The sequence below is a fragment of the Poecilia mexicana genome, unplaced genomic scaffold, assembly GCF_051168715.1.
Source record: "Poecilia mexicana isolate PSO_F unplaced genomic scaffold, ASM5116871v1 scaffold_23, whole genome shotgun sequence".
Lineage (NCBI taxonomy): Eukaryota > Metazoa > Chordata > Actinopteri > Cyprinodontiformes > Poeciliidae > Poecilia > Poecilia mexicana.
The window spans coordinates 7,079,340-7,092,614 of NW_028263392.1; the positions used below are offsets into that span (position 1 = coordinate 7,079,340).

The 13,275-nt window shown below is 39.5% G+C and overlaps 1 protein-coding gene across 2 annotated transcripts in view; it reads left to right on the forward strand.

Annotated features, from left to right (window-relative positions):
• Window positions 1–1,311: 1,311 nt before the first annotated feature.
• The window catches only part of foxp2 (forkhead box P2), a 114,487-nt gene continuing 102,523 nt past the window's right edge, over window positions 1,312–13,275 (forward strand). For both annotated transcript variants that reach the window (XM_014985192.2, XM_014985198.2), the window contains exons 1-3: window positions 1,312–2,460; window positions 12,008–12,078; window positions 12,663–12,725. The gene's annotated coding sequence lies outside the window, so the exon portion shown is untranslated. The remainder of the gene's footprint in view (window positions 2,461–12,007; window positions 12,079–12,662; window positions 12,726–13,275) is intronic.

Consider the following 13,275-nt stretch of genomic DNA (forward strand, 5'->3'; position numbering starts at 1 on the left):
TAAGGGAGTGGATTTTTGTTCTCAATGCACTCTTTGTCCAACACTCTAAAACCAAACCAGTTGTCTTCTGAATTTAATTGCAGTTTTGTAATCACGTATTGCTAAAGCCATCGCTGTAAACGTACAAATTTATTCAAAAATAAAAATAATATGCTGACATTGTAGTAGACAGAGAAACACATATCAGTAGATGGCACAACATGGTCAACATAGTTATTATATAAGACCAAGATAAAACATATATTTTCATCTTCTTTAGTCAGATTAAGCCCCATCGTTAGTGTCACATTGACTGTTAAAGGAAAGTCAAAGGAATTTTTTTTTTATATATATATAAAAGAGTTCATTAAAGTTCATTGTCCATGTTACCTTAAGCAAAAATGTTTTAGAAAATAGCCGCTAGGTGGCAGCAAGCCACCATCACAACTCGACGTGCTTTCCTCTCAGGACTGAACGCTGAGCGCCCAACTATTTTTTTTTTATATGCAAAAAAGGTTTTCTGACATAAAGCACGAGAAGTAAAAATAAAGATATTTATTTTGATTAGAATTAATAAATATACAGTTTATACTGTGCATAGAAATAAAATGTCGCAAGACTGTATCTTAAGTTATTAGAATAGACAAAACATTTTTTTTTAAATTACCTTTAAGATATACTGAATGACAGATGTTGAATACCCCATACATGCATGAAGGTTACTAATAAAGTTATTATTTTAAAAATAAAACAACTGTTATATCTCGCTTTCTGATTGTAATTAAAATGTCTTCATTTTATCAAAAATCTCAGTTCAATAAACCACAAATGATACAATATCAAAGGGAACATTTTTAAGCAGCGGAACGGGCAAGTATACGAGACATTTCTTCCCATGTTTTTTTTTGTCTTTCCTTCTTTCCGTTTTAACAAAAGAATCACATTCCCAAGTCCTCCTTGATCTGGTCACTCATTCCTTCATCACGAATGTCGCAGCAGGTTGAATAAAAAGGAAAAGATGCAAAAGAGAAACTGTTCGACAGGTATTGAATGTCCGACAATGTCGATCCAATGATGAACAGGCTAAATAGGCAATTGTGAGGCAATAAACACACAGTGTTGTTAAAAATAAATCAATCTGGTTAATTCCTGTAAAACATTCTAAGTCAAATAAAGTACTTGTTAGCTGTTAACTGTATTTGGAAAATGTATCTGTTATTTAACGCCTAAAATGCGTTAGTGTGCGTTGTAATATGGCTAAAACTACATAAAACAGATACAATATTTAAATAAACTATTTGTTTCCTAAACTGAAATAATGCGCAGATGAAATCTAAGGTTTTTATTATTATTATTATTATTATTATTATTATTATTATTATTATTATTATTATTACGGTTTCCAAAACGCACAGTGCTTTAAAGTTGATTTATTTTTTTTCTTCTCATTTCTTATTTTTAAATTATGAGTATCACATCCACAAAAAGACACGTGCAATTATATCCGTCATTTAATGTGTGCGTGCCTTCTTTATTAATTTGACAAAATGCGACAGGAAAATTGTATAAAACTAATTTACATGCATTATGGTGGAAATGAGCCCCCGAAAGTGGAAATATTACTGGAACAGTTCTTGAATACATATTGGCTTTTCGCAGTCTCCAAATAACGTCAAATTTCAGCACGTGAAGACATCTTGTAGGTACTGGCTGTTTGAAGTTTACCGACTTGGTCCCGTGCAGTTAGAGTTACATTGTAGCTAACGCTCTCTGCACGTTTCGCAGAGGACGTCTCACACGTCACGCTCTTGCCAATATAGCGGCAACAAAGTTTCCAAAAATTAGTTTTTATTTACACAGTAGATATACTGACGTCACACAGGGGGGGTCGTAGAAGCTTACGCCCCAAAAAATAATAACACACACCTCCGTGGCACAAGCAAGTGCCTTCCACCCTCCCCGGGGGGGTTTCTAGCCCCAAATATACGTGCTTGCTTGCTTGAGATACAGCTTGATGTGTGTTTGAATCGTAACGTGGGGGGGTTTAAAAAAAAAAAAAAAAAAAAAAAAACAAGGCGCTTCTTCCTCGCATTGCGCGTCATTCAAACAGGACTCAGTGTACTGCTTTTTCCTCTCTGTTGCATTAGTAATAACAGCAGCGTTGACGAGAGACAGCAGGAGGAGAGGAGAGTGTGTGTGTGTCTCCCGACAGCGGTGCCCAGCAGAGGAATACTGAGCTTTTTTTTCTTCTTCTTCTTTTTTTTCTCCTTTTTTTTTTTTTTTTTTTTTTTTTTTTTGCTGGTTATTTACACCACCGCTTCTTGTCCTGTTGTTTGCTTTTTACCCTCCGCGTTATGCTGAACTCGGACAGTCACGTGCGAACATCGCCGCGAGTCTAGAGAGAAGGAGGACGACGACTTCTCACCTGGTGTGTCCCTTTGACTTTTACCGACAGGGAAATATTCCTGTTTTTTTTATGTGGTAAGTTTTTTTTTTTCTTCCTGCCCAAGGAGCTTATTCTTTGACTTCTAATGTTAGGAAGTAGACTACCGCGCTTGTAAAAGTTTGCACCGTGTTGTTAATACCTGCTTTGAGACACTAGCTTGTTGTTTACAAGTTCCGCGTGGACTTTATGCGCTTTTTAATTAGTGACCGGCTGTTTCCTACTAAGCTCAGTTAATATGCGGTAAAAACCCAAATAAACACAACTTACAGTTTCACACCTGCACATTACATTACCGATGGGTATCAGGTTATAAACTACGCTACTTAAAACATATAATATAGGAGCACATCACCGCTTTTTGTATATAGTTGCTTCTTAATAAGCCCACATGATCATTTACAGCTTTTAATGTTTGCTTTGACGTATTGGATTGGATAACTTTCTCTTTTCCAATTTTAAAGAGGTCACAACTTGGTATAAGCAAGTCAAATTTTGCATTTACAATATATATATATATTTTTAAAAGTGCTTCAGTAGCCTTCAATTCATAATAATATTTAATTTTAAGCCCATTTCATTATGCATGCTTCATTGGGGGGGTAAAGAGAGACCACCGTAAACCAATCCATTCTCGTGTCTGTTGAATTCCATCACAAAAGCAAACCCCTGTTGTTCTTAATGAGGTACTGATTAGGTGATTACCTGAACTCAACTGCAATGGGAAAAACAGAGAAATATGACATTTGTGATTGGGAATGCATAAAAAAAATCTCTGTCTGAACTATTTACAGGTTAAAATCACTCTTTTGTGTTTAAAAATGAGTATGAAGTTGTTTTTGTGTCATTTAGGGTTTGAAAATCAAATCTTTTTACTTGTTTTGGTCGCTTGTTATTTTGCATAATTCACTGACATTACTTATGCTTGCAGTTTTGGGGAAATGTTGTCAGTTGCTCATAGAATAAAACAAACAAACAAAAAAATTGTTTTCACAACGCCTACCAGTAAGTAGCAAAACCAGAGAAGCTGATAATTTTACAGTAGTTTCTGAGAGCTGTACGTGCTTTTCTCTGTTGAATTGCCTTCGTTGTTCTTTTTAAAGTACACACACATTCAAAATTATTTGCTAAAATTTAGATTTCATATAGGACTGGCGAAAGCCTTATCGATAGATATTATCAGCAGTGTGATCACCTTACCGTTGATGCATGCTCCATTTTTCAATATTCCACTCCAAGTCAAAAAGGGATAGAATATTAAGTCTTATCATGAAGATCCTGCAATCACAGCTCAATGCTAAATTTCTCCTCATACTCTTAAGTGTCTCGTCACCGCTCTTCTAATTACAGGGGGTTGGGGGGGGGGGGGGGGGGGAGAAAAAAAAAAGGAAACAGCCCTTTTTTGTTTTCAGAAAATTCTAACACGCTCTTCAGGCCTGTCTTCTGATCAGCTTTCAGCCCTCGGATTTAGCTTTAGCCACCCTTCTTGTTCAGGCTGCAGGGTGCACAGGTGTTCCCCTTCCCCAGTTATGCAGGTGTGGGCAAATCCCTCCTAAGCCCCCCCAGCCCCACACACACTGTTTCACTCAGCAGCTCTCACTCTTCAAAGGCCAAAGCGGCAATAAATGCCCCTCATGAAATATGTCGGCGACCGTGTACAATCGGCCCCTTTATTCAAGTGCCCCCCTCTTATGATTTCTTAGGACATAATTAAAGCTGGCCCTGCTCTCTTGTTTACCTGTTGTTGGCATGCATGGTAGTAAGCGAGGTCACTAGGAGGCACTGTGTTTTTTTCCCCCCCTGAAGGCAATAGGAGAGATGGAGAGTGACCAATGTTGGGAGCAGCGCACTTATTACCCCGGCTCTCCTTTCTCTCTCGCCGCGTCCCATTTTTTGATTGCTGCATTCATCATCGGGTGGTCGTGCTCTACATTATGGTAATAGGAAAATGAATGTCCTCCACAGGATTAATGTGTATACCCTGTCATATGTTTCAATCATTTATCAAAATTAAGATTCGGGCTGCTTTCAGCTCGATGAACGCTGGCTGTTTGCAAGGATTGCGTCTTAAATATGGAAATGATTGCTTCTGTCTGAGGCGAAGCGGAGGGAGCTTTTTATTTGTTCATCAATTAAAAACTTTGCACGCCGTTCCTGGTGAATACAGAAACCCTTTACGGTGGCAGTTGCTGAATGATTTGGATATAAAATTATTTTAGATCATCACTGGAAAGCAGATTACAAACTGTTTTCGGACTGTTTCTTCGCTTTTGAGTTTCACCATCTCCCATCCCTCCCAACCCCCAACTCCTTCTGTAATTACACAGCCTGCTCGCTAAACCCCTTGAGGTGTTGTTACATTTCAGGGAAAGTGGTTAATACTATTAAGAGAGCGGTACACCAGCATCACTTTCCCTAAACACATCCCAGAGCCCAAATCTACTAAAACTACTCATGGATGGCTAACTTTGCTCTGTTACAGAACGTTAAGGCTTTTAAATGGCACCTGTTCAGGTTTTATCTCTGTTAACCTCATAGAAATGTTTCCATGACAACCTCTATGCAAGTTAAAACAACCTGAAGTGATCAAACCCGCTTTTTTTTTTTTTTTTTCCGCCTTCCCCACTCTCGCACTTTGATTCTCTTTTCTCTGTAAGTAAGGATGGAATCTGTGTTGACAGTTTTGGCCTTTAATGGCACTTTTGTGCCGCACAAAAGCATTTGTTTACCAGGATCATACGCTGCAAGCTGTCAGGCTGAGAGAGATTGACTTCTTAAGATAAAAGAGTGCATTACATGCTTAAGAGGCCACCCCTTTTTGCGCTGTAATTATCCACATCACGGTAATGATGTTTTGTGTGCCCCAGTTACTAAGAGTCTGGAGACGGCTCAGACTTTTTTAGTTACGCTCTGGGTCACTTCTTAAAGCCCGACCAGACTGACTGTGAGTCGACAAGAACCGATGTGACTCCTTGGCTGGAGAAAGCTGTACAGGGTGGGGTCAGGAGATGTGGATTATAGAGGAGATTGTTGGAACCTACTCGCTTGCAGTTTATAATCTAGTGTAGAATTTCCATTTTTCCCTTTGTTTTCATTTATGTCAGATGTCATGTTTGGTTTGTCAGCTTTGGGTTTCTCGGAGCCAGAAACAAATGGAACAAATGGCCAACATGAAATGGAAAAGGGATATTCAAAAAAAGTTGAAGGAAAACAGATTCGAAGGTTGTGTAAACAGTGATTTTTAAATGCATGTAAAATGTTTCAAGGTTTTCATGCAGCAGTCCTTTGTGCCCTCTTCACTGTACTACCCCTGTCCTTGCAGCGGTTCCTTACGCATCTTTACATGTATACATAGATATGAAAACATTATATAAGTTAATTACACACAGACACAGTCTGATGTTTTTGAGCCAATGTAAACACGTTGACAATTTTTAATAGAGAATTGTTGGCTTAACAAAAAGCATGTCAAAATGCCTGCTTAAAGGTGATTTTCAAAGAATACTTTTAATCTGAAAAATGAGCCTTACCGGAAGGTGTACACTAATTTATTAAAATATGATTATACATGCTTTACCTTAATTTGGTAAAGCACAGCTATGCCAAATTAAAATTTTTGTACTATAGGTAATCAAATGCAGTCCATAACTGAATATAAATCTTAAGTCAGTTATCAACTTTAGAGACATTAGCCAGATGCAGTGAATTACTTACAATGCAAAAAAAAAAAAAAAAATATTCTTACAGTTTTATATTTCTTGTGGCGCCCCTAAACAAACTGGCGCCCTGGACAGAGAGCCGTAACATCCACATTAAAACAAATACTACTGGCCACAGACCAAAGGTTGTATTTGGTTCTCTTTTACTTCAAAAATTGCTTGTTTACTTGCAGGTCAGTGCAGTGTTTGAGGCATCACTGTTTTTACAGTGTGAAAAATGTCAGTTTTGGGGTCTAGCCCTGACTAAAAGACACAGAGGGTCACTTGTGGTAAGAGGCAAGGTCGATGTTGCTCAGACCACATTCAGCCATCAGCCTTGTCACTCGTAAACAGTCAGACATCATGTGAGGCATCACTATAGCCAAGAGCAGTAGCTACCTCAGCCCTTGTTTGAATGCACGGACTGTTGTCAAGACATTGTTTGAATGTAAGATAAGTGAGAACTGTTATGCGCCATCATCAAATCAAATTAAAGCCAGAAAAAGCCTGAATTATTTACTTGTATAGAGATTAATTCCCCATAATTGAGAACTAGCATAGCTGCTTTAACAATAAAAACATACTGTTTTGTATTGCTGAGTTTTATCAAGATATATATATAAAGGAAAAGGTCACACCATAAAGACTCAGAAAAGGAGAAAAAGATCTGTTTACTTTGAACATGTTGTGGGTGAAAGAAAAAAACATGGGTGGGGGGTGGAGGGATAATGACAATAACAGTTTTTGACAGGCACATTAGGCTGCAGAAAGAGCATCCAGCTCGAGGCTGAGGGCATATGGTGCTGCCTTCTGCTGGCATAGCTTTAGACCAAGTTACAACACTCGCGCAGGGTCACGACTGTCTCGGGTTTGCTCCTTCTGTCTCACCCATCTAAACAAAAACAGGAGGCATAATGCAAATGGGTGGGAGCTTAGTAGTGGGGGCAGTGGCGTAGAGGACCATGGTCAGGGAAAGGTTGTTGTACACTAGCTACATGAATGCTGCAAGTCATGCCCCATTTGTGTCAGGACTTAATATGGTCAAATGTAGAGGAGAGACATTTGACATTTGTACAAATGCGTCTTTTTAACTTTTTTGGATTCTGTCACTGCCACACTGGCACGCATCTCCTCTCATCATCTGAACACCGCACATCCTTTCAGTCCTTAATCTTATTCTAAACAATGGCAGTTGTTTCCACCACTTTGCAATGTGGGTCGGACAGACTTGGCTAATGTGTAGGATGACGCATGGCTTTGGTCAGAAGGCAGCAGATCGGTGGGCGGGTAATTACAGCCTTCTGTGTGCCTTCCTGGATTTTCCTTGAATCACAGTCATAGGCCGTGAAGTTCAGCTTCCAGTGCAACTCTTGAGAATGAAATGAAATAGTCAAAACATATGGAGCTAGCAAAACAATGGCTTATTTTTTATGATATTTGATGAGTGGGTTTTAATTTAGATCGTCACTTCTGGCAAACAGTAGGGCAGATGGTGCAGACTTGAGTGCCCATCAGAGCCTAAATACCCCCAGGCAGCTGTTGGTCATAAACTTTTTTTTTTCTTTTCAATTTTTTTTTCTTTTTTTTATGCTCTTGCTCTCTTTAACACGACTTGGGTCAAGAGGAATCAAACCTGTTACAACACCTGTTTCTGCATATGCAAATCTGTTGTTTTGTCATTTCATTAGGCAAGGCAAAAAGACGAGGGTCCCTTGTGGTTGCAAATGCGACTGGCACTGAGCCCAACTGGCATGCCACGCAGCAACAAAGATGCTTGGGGCAGGGTTAGGGGAGCGCGGAGTAGTTGGAACTCAGCCACCAGGTGCCTTCACATCACCAGTTCAGTTTGAATGGGTTCTAAAAAAAAAAGACCCAAAAAGATAATTAGCAGCAAGCCTTAGAGGTCACTCTCTCTAACAATATGTGTCTTTGTCTGCTGTGAAAAAAACAATATTGTTTTAAATGACCCATTGGCACAGTGAAACCTGGTAGAAGCAGCATCATCTTCTGCAGAGACATTATCACATGATAATGTCTGGAAGATAAATTAAGCTAAACAAATAAAAAAAAAAAAAACAACCCCAAGAGAAAATTTGTAGAAGCAGCAAAAATAATTGAAACAGGGCCAGGAAGTAAAGCGTTATTGCAAAGTGGAAGGAAAATGGCATGATTTTTCAAAATAGTTTACAAATACTTTGTGTCTAGATGTGTGTGACTTTTTGTAAGGTTTGCACGTCTCCAGGGTCTCCCAAACATAATGATTCCAAAAAAGTTTCTCACTTTGCTTCTACTTCACAAATATGCACAACCTTTATTTTGGTCAGTCATGATTAAAATACAGAAGAGTCGGTTGTTGTGAACTGACGTGGAAAAGTAAAAGAGGTATGAATATTTTCGCACAGCAGATGCTGTGGAGGAAGGACACATTTCGAAGTCAAAACTGGCAAGCACGTGCCTGCCACGCGCCTGTTCCATTCTTCTCCACCCATGCAACGTTTTCTCCTCCTTTCCCTCCTCCCATCCTCATCCCTTCATCATCTGGCGCTCTCCCGCAATGCTCGCGACTTAACCACATGTGCCAGCGCCAGGCCCGCTTCTGCTCCGGGGCTAATTGTTCACTGGTAAACCGGGGGCTCGTCAGTGGGGGTCTTCCCCTTCATCCAGACACAGGGATAATAAGCAGGTCGGTGGTGGTGGCAGCGGCGGTGGCGGCAGGGTTACAAATCATGATCCCTTCACGCAGTTTATTTTTCTCCGTGCAAGTCTGGAGATTGTCGGTTGTAATCCGTCCTGTGTGCTGAATGCAACAAATACACCATGAAATTAAAGGTTTTTGCACGAGCATAAAGCAAAAGCTCTGTGGAGATGGCCAAAGCTCTCTGATAGTAGAGTATGTTTCTTCTTCTCATCCTCTCCCTCTGATCATGAGTAATCCACCAATGGTAACATGTAGTTATTGACACTGTTTGATATTCTTTCATTTTAAAGAATCTTTGCCTTGTCTGGATTAATTCGTTTCAGTTTTTGAGAAAAAAATGTGGCCCATCTTTCTCCATTTCAAATTGCTCTAATCTTGTACCACTGCTGTGTTTTTCTTTTTTTTTTTTTTTTTTTTTTGAAGTGCCTCCCTCAGCCGACACTTAAAAGTTTGATGAACGGATGGAAAAACCTATAACTACCTTCGCCACTGAGCTAATCTCATCTGATAACTCAGGCCTTCCTCTTTCTCCTGTCTTTCTCCACCTCGGCTTGGTGGGTCTGGCTCTCAGGTTTGCCTCTCTCTCACCACACAGATGGTATTAAAGCCAGGGCCCCGCAAGCCCCCTCTGATACGGGAGAGTTCATTAGAGATGTGCCTTTGATGGGCAGCCTTTTCATGTGACTACCGGTTTTTCAAATACCTTGATGTCGAAGCTTAAGAAGGCATTGTGCAGTAAGCCCTCCTTTTGATGCGACTTATTTAGATCTGCATAGTAAATCAGGGGGGAGTAAATAACCAGCCAGCAGATGGAAGCAAGGAGATAAGGCAGTGGCGAACAATCGCATTTGTATTTTGTTATGATGTTGACAGCAGCTAAAATTCACTAATCTAGAGCCACTGATCTGCATTTCAAAGAAATCTCATTTAGCAGCAGGGAGGATAAAGTTCCACTCATTGTGTCTATTTTATTGCATTCTTCGCTAATTTATCTGCCCGCAGATTTAACGCACGGGGCTCTGTGGTGGGAGCCAGCGTCCGTGCGTTGCATAGGGAGGGTCTTAAATACTGTGAAAGCGGTTACGTCTAGACTGTGAGCTGAGGGTAATTACACGTCTGACCATGAATAGAATGAGTTTGAAGACTCATCTTTCTTCGGGCAGGCCTGAATCGCTCGACTAATGCTGATAAGGAGCGTTTGGTCCCCACAGAAATATTGCCAGTGACTTTCCATAACACCCAACCCAAGGATGGTATTTACTTTTAAGATAAAGTTATTGTGTACAGTAATCTGACTTGTTAGCATAATGTCGTCTTTCATGGCAGGACGCTTCCCTTTTTTCTGCAGTGTGGAGGTATTTGCGGCCCGGGCCTTAAATAGTTTATCTTGACTTAGTGTGCGGGTGCTTTATGTAAATATTAGCCTATAGCATTATTAGGCCTTCATGAATACTTGAATGCATTTGCCATATTTATAGTTTGATAGAATTTACCAATGGTTTTACATTTGGCAAAGAGACACGTGTGGTATTTGGAAATCCAAGAATTGGAGGTTATGCAGACTAATGGGATGCCAGGTGCTTTTCTAGTGAATAAAATATGACACATATACAGCCTAAAGATGTTGAAGTGTATGTGGGAGCAAATAATTTAGAAATGGGGGTGTTAAATTTTTACGTCTGACGGTCACCCAAAACTGTTGGTTTTACAGCTGTGTTTATTCACATCAAACTAAATCAAGTTATCATTTCACTGTAAATCCTGTACATTACTGCTTAAAGAGAAAGTTTAACCATCAAGTTCACACAGATTTAACTTGAAGAGATTTGACCAACGGGTAGAATTCAGAAGTAGTTAAGAAGTTAATTTTGCAGCAATCCCTCATTTTGAGTAAGTATATGGTTACAGTGAAAAGAAACAACTCTCTATTTAATAGGAGGAAACCCCCAACAGTTCCTTGCTCAGTGTGAGAAGCTATGTGGTCGATTGGGAGTTGTGGAACCAGACCAGTCACAGACAAATAAGCACTGGCCAGAATGTACTTCCTGCATTGAACATTAAAAAAACACCCAATAATTGAAGTGATAAGTTTAAAAATGATAAAATAAAATTATTTTTTGACAAGGAATAGTTCTGAAATAGCTAAAACAAAACATGTGTAGAACAACTAAAAATAGAAATAGAAATAGAAATAGAAAATATAACTACCGTTCTCAGTTTTTCATCTATGTCTGTCCCTCCACTCACCTTAAGGAACTAGAGGGTGAACCTCATGCCCTCTTTTAAGTAAACGTTCCTTGGCAATCGTTGTGAGTTTCTGCAACATTTTCCAGAAACTCACAACAGCACAAAAATTATCACAGTTGGCATGTTTTGTTTTTCGGCTGTTCCCTTTGAGCTGAGGGCTTTTTTGTACAGTTCAGAGAGCACATTCCTCAGGATTCAGCAGCCGCTGGTTGCCTGTAGGGGTCATTGGAATTCTGGGAGAATAAAAGGGGAAAAGCACACATGTGCACGCGCGTGTGCGCGCACACACACACACACAAATATGCACACTTCAGAGTGGAACATCTAGTCCATTGTGTAAAATTTGTGCCCCTTCTGCTACTGCCATTTTCCAAAGTAATTATTATTACTATTATTATTATTTTACTGTAAATGAGATGCATCAGTAGCTGCAATCTTGAACTGAGCACTTGTCCTGCACTGGTGTGATTAAAACAACAGAACCCTTCATCCTAATGGTTCCTAGCATGTGTGTTTTGATGCAGGCAGCTGAATGGGGTACATGAGAAAATCAATGGTGTCAGGTTAACAGTGTGATTTACTTTGCGCTGAGAGCTTGAGCCTTGCAGGCACAGCACCTTTCAACTTTATAGTGTGTGTGTGTGCGTGTGCGTGTGTGTGTATTGGGGGTAGTATATTGTACATTGCCTGTTAGCGCATGCACTTAAACACACACACACAGGCGCACTCTCAAGCTTCTCAGCCGATTCCAGGTGCACTTTGTTGATTTAAAATTTATTGCTCTCACCTACACACCATGCAGAAAATAGTTATGCAACACACCATCCAGCCCACACTTGCCTGCAATAGCAGTAAATGTATCAAATGGGGGGGGGGGGGGACTATTTTGTGAAGCAGATTTGGCCTAACTAATAAGTACTTTCGGGTTCTCTCTTATCCTAGTGAACCGACATCGCCGGACTCCCAACCCAGCCTGTGAAGAACGTCAACGACAGCAAGTTTTCTCCCTTAGGGTGAGTGCTTGAACCTAATCCCCCTCATGTCAACTCTTTAACCTGTGGAAAGATTAGAGCAGCATTACGTATATCTTTTCATCTGTAAGTATTTAGATAGCAGTAAATCAAAACGTGCATCATTCGAAAGTGTGTTAAGAGTATTTTACTTCTATGTGTTTGGATGATTGCATTGTAGTGGTGGGGGTCACAGGGTTCTCATTCCTCCTCTTCAAATGTAACAAATCTTCATCTTGTCCACGCTGATAGAATTCCCCCTCCACTGGGCAACCTTTCCATTGTGCCTGTTTGGTTTTCACACCCCAAGGATTTTCAATCTACTCTCACTTAGAAGTTATGCACTACGGCTGGCAAATGTGGCCAAGCTGAGATTTCAGTTTTACTTATTGTTTTGATGATCTCTTCATTAGAAGTTGTTCCAAGATATAAAGTGTGTCCTTGTTTAGACCTGTTACCAGTTAGGCAAAGAAAAAAGATATAGAGCACAAACTCCAAAGGTAGTTTTTGTAAAAAATAAATAAAAAAAAGAAAAGAAAAAAGTTTTTATATTTTAGATATCTTCTTTTCCTTTTGTTCTCTTCTAGGATGAAATATGCACACTCTGCATCCATAGAAAGCAGAAAACACACTGTGTGAAGTGAAAAGTGGTAAGTGAAGACCATTTTACTTGACCTTCTGCATGCGTGATGTTGTGATAATGGGTATTGTGTTTGCTGTGATGAGCCACGTCAGTCAGTAACTGTTGAGGGGATTCAGTTTTAGTTAAATAGTCTTTGTTGTTGGAAAGAAGTGTGGGTAAAGTATACTTCCTTGGTCAAGGTTTTTGTTTTGTGAAATGATATGGAAGCACCACCTAGTTAAGCATAACAGGCACTAGAAATGAACACCCAATACATATAAATGAATAAAACTGCAAAATCAAAGGAAGCCCAATGCTATTAAGTAAATGAAAAATTATTCAAACAGATTGAAGGTTAGAGCTACAAGCAACTGTAGGCAAACTCACATATAATGTATAACTATTACAAGTTAACTAGTGATTGTGGTAGTAAAATATTTAAAATATTAAAATGTTTTTCAGAAATGCTTCAAAAAAGTGCCAGAATAAATCTATTTTTTTTTCTTTTTTCTGGCTCTATGGAGTATAAGATTACATAAAAATCATCTTCACCACCTGTTGCTGCACACAATTGGTCA